The sequence below is a fragment of the Mastomys coucha genome, unplaced genomic scaffold (genome assembly GCF_008632895.1).
Source record: "Mastomys coucha isolate ucsf_1 unplaced genomic scaffold, UCSF_Mcou_1 pScaffold9, whole genome shotgun sequence".
NCBI lineage: Eukaryota > Metazoa > Chordata > Mammalia > Rodentia > Muridae > Mastomys > Mastomys coucha.
In genome coordinates, this window is record NW_022196915.1 from 61,270,664 (window position 1) to 61,273,931 (window position 3,268).

The following is a 3,268-nucleotide window of genomic DNA, read 5'->3' on the forward strand; positions in this document are numbered from 1 at the left end:
GGGAAGGGAAGGGAAGGGGAGGGGAGGGGAGGGAAGAAGGGAAGACTACAGGCATAAGACTACAACTCAGAACTGGAGCCACTGAGGCAGAGGACTGCAGGTTTATCCAAAGCTTTTAAAAAATAAATAAAGCTGGAGGCAAAATAGAAAGAAGGAAACATGATAGGTCAGACTAGAAATGAGAGAAATAAGAAATAAGAATCAACAATTACAAAACCAAAAACTAATTGAGAGGTGTACACACACACACACACACACACACACACACCACCCCTAATCTTTAATTAAAAATAACTGGGAACTGGGCTTGATCATGCACATTGTTAACACCAGCATTCAGTAGGCAGAGGTAGACATAATTCTGTGAGTTTAAAGTTAAAGCAAGCCTTAAGTTCTAAGACAGCCCTGGCTACACAGTGAGGCCCTGTCTCAAAAACAAACTTAAAAAAAAAAAAATCGTAAGGAAAAGAATGCAGGAATTTACAATCTGAAGACTATGAGGAGGAACCACAGCAGCCTTCAGATACAAAGGTGTCTTCTTGTCTCCACACTTGGGCTGTCCCTGAAGAACTCCCTCACAGTCACTTTCAGGTTCATGAAATGACTCCACAGTGCATGGAATGCAGGGGAGATGACATTCCGCAAGATAACAAGGTCAAAGTGCTCTGTAATCTATGAAATGCCAAAGCCGTAGACCCACTCAGTGACTTGGGGAAAATCCCCCTTCTGCCTCACACCTACTGCACAGGCTGCCCAGGGGCTCATTCGGTGTTGTCATGACTAAATGGTGCTGGAGGAGATGAGGACAATGATTAGTCCACAGTCCCAAAATTGTTTTTATATATTATATACAAATGTATAATATATGTTCATACATATATGATATATACACACACACACATATATATACATATGTGTATATTATGTATGTATGTTCTACACAGCACTATTTATAAGACAGTATATTAACTCCAGGAGTTTTACAGGAAATGTAATGTGTTGATCACTGATGGAATGGCAATGTTTCATGGGGCTTTTACTGGTCTAGTTAGAAAAATAAATGCAATTTGGAGCTTGCTCATGTGGGACCTCAGGAAAAAAAAATTGCAAATTACCATAAGTGAAGAGAAATGTCTGCAGTGAATTCCAAATAAGCGTTCACCTTTTTTCCAGAGAGCTACTTCAGGGCACAAAGATCTTCATATCCCTATAAAGATCAGAAACAGAACAGGAAACAAAGCCAGCGAACTCAGAGTTCGTTCTGCTGAGAGCATAATGTCGCTTTTGTGTTGTGGCTTTTTTTCCCTCCCAATACAAACAGTGAGCTAAGACATCTGTGACCAGGTGTGTACAGTGGAAACCCTCCTCGGAAGTCTTGCCAAGTATGGGCTACGCTAAAAGGAATGGAATTTGATAAGAAATATCCCATTATTCATTTACTTGTGTTTGCTAACCTGCCAACACAAAACAAAGAGACAGAAATTTACACACACTTTACACTCAACAATTTATAAACACACCCAAAAGTTTAGGGTCCACTGCCTATATATTCAACCATATGAACAAATGGGGTTCTAGGGTCTGGGAACCCTAGAAGACCCAAGGCTTAGGGCATTCGTAGACAGTTGTGCTATGTAGCCTAGATGTTCCAATGGCCTCGTTTACGTCTACAGTTCCATGGAAAGTGTTTCAGATTTGGGGATTAATATTATCAAATTCCAATCTGGTTCACTGTGTTTTGGTGTCTCTATGTATCTGAGATTTCCTAAGATACAACATAACCATCATATATATACATACATTTATACATGTACACACATACAAATACACACAGAGATCCACAAGCACACACACACACAAATACACATAGATACACAAGCACACACACACAAATACACATAGATACACAAGCACACACACAGATACACAAGCACACACACACACACAAATACATACAGAGATACACAAGCACACACACAAATACACAAGCACACACATACGTGAACACACAAAAATGTTCTCATTTTCCTTTTGAATAGAGCTTCATAAAAAGGAGATTTAAATTTGTAGTAATTGAAACAAAACTCCAAGTTCAGAAATACAGTATCAATTTTCCAATTTTCTAGAGAGAAGATACGCATTGGCTTCTTTAGAAATGGCAGCATGAAGCAAGAGAACAATGAAAATTAATTTTTGTTTCACAACAACAAAAAAAGAAACAACTGTGCTTTCTAAATCTGCCCTGGCCCAGGGTCCCTCAAATAAGAGAATGAGTGTCCAGAGGATTAAGGATCCCTTCTGAGAATGAGCCTCAGAAGAATGTGGGGATACGGGTTATGTGACCATCAGGAAGTTGGCTCCTTTTGCACATTGTTTAGCAGCCAAAAGGGATGCCAGGCAGCAGAGATGGCAGCCAAAATACATTCCTTTTCCAGAGTGATAACATCTTGTGGACCAGACAACCCTCTACAGAGGATTCCAGCTACGCTGAGGGACCGCGGGGTTTGTGAGGAGCCATCCAGGCCCAGCTGGTCGCGTTCCCTCTGAGAGTAGGAAACCCACTCCCCTCCTCCTGGAAGCACTCTGCTCAGATGCTGTAATGAAGTTCAGCCTTTCACACCTCCGCTCTCTGAAATGACCCTGCTAGGCCAAAGTCTCCCTTCTAAGATTCACAACACTAACCGCTGCCAGGTCCTCCGCTCCGCTGGGCTGTTCTAGTTTCTTAGGGTACTCTGACACTTTTCCAACCGTTTAAAATAGACTTTCGGCTTGCCTGTGCGGTGTCAGTCCTAAGTGTCGTTGCTGTACAGCAGCAGGCTTGCTGCATCGGTTTTATTGTTCTTGGCCACGTGTCTTGGACAAAGACATTTTCTGACAGGAAGACACAGGGGACACATACGCTAAACTAACATGACCTTTGGTTGTGAACACCAAAAACCAAAGATGAAAAGCCTTGATGCTTCAAACACGGGCTACGTAAACAGCAATAAATCAGTATTTCCCACAAATGTTACATTTCCATCATGTGAGAAAATGCGGAAGACAGCTTCGTGTTCCGAACTGCAGTTCATGGTAAAGATGTTTTCATGTGTGAATTAATCCTGCCGCTGGAGAGGACGCGAGGGACCTTGGCACAAAGCAGCCATTTGAAAATTGCAGATAACACAAAGAAGAGAGTATACCAGCCAAGAACCTGGCTAAGCAGCTGCACCATGCCCCTGCTCCTGCTCCTGCCCCTGCCCCTGCCCCTGCCCCTCCTCCTCCTCCT

The 3,268-nt window shown here is 42.4% G+C and overlaps 1 protein-coding gene across 10 annotated transcripts in view; it reads right to left on the reverse strand.

The window, feature by feature from the left end:
• Lrch1 (leucine rich repeats and calponin homology domain containing 1) overlaps nucleotides 1-3,268 on the reverse strand; it is a 190,356-nt gene that overhangs the window by 88,706 nt on the left and 98,382 nt on the right. The gene's annotated exons all lie outside the window — the stretch shown is intronic.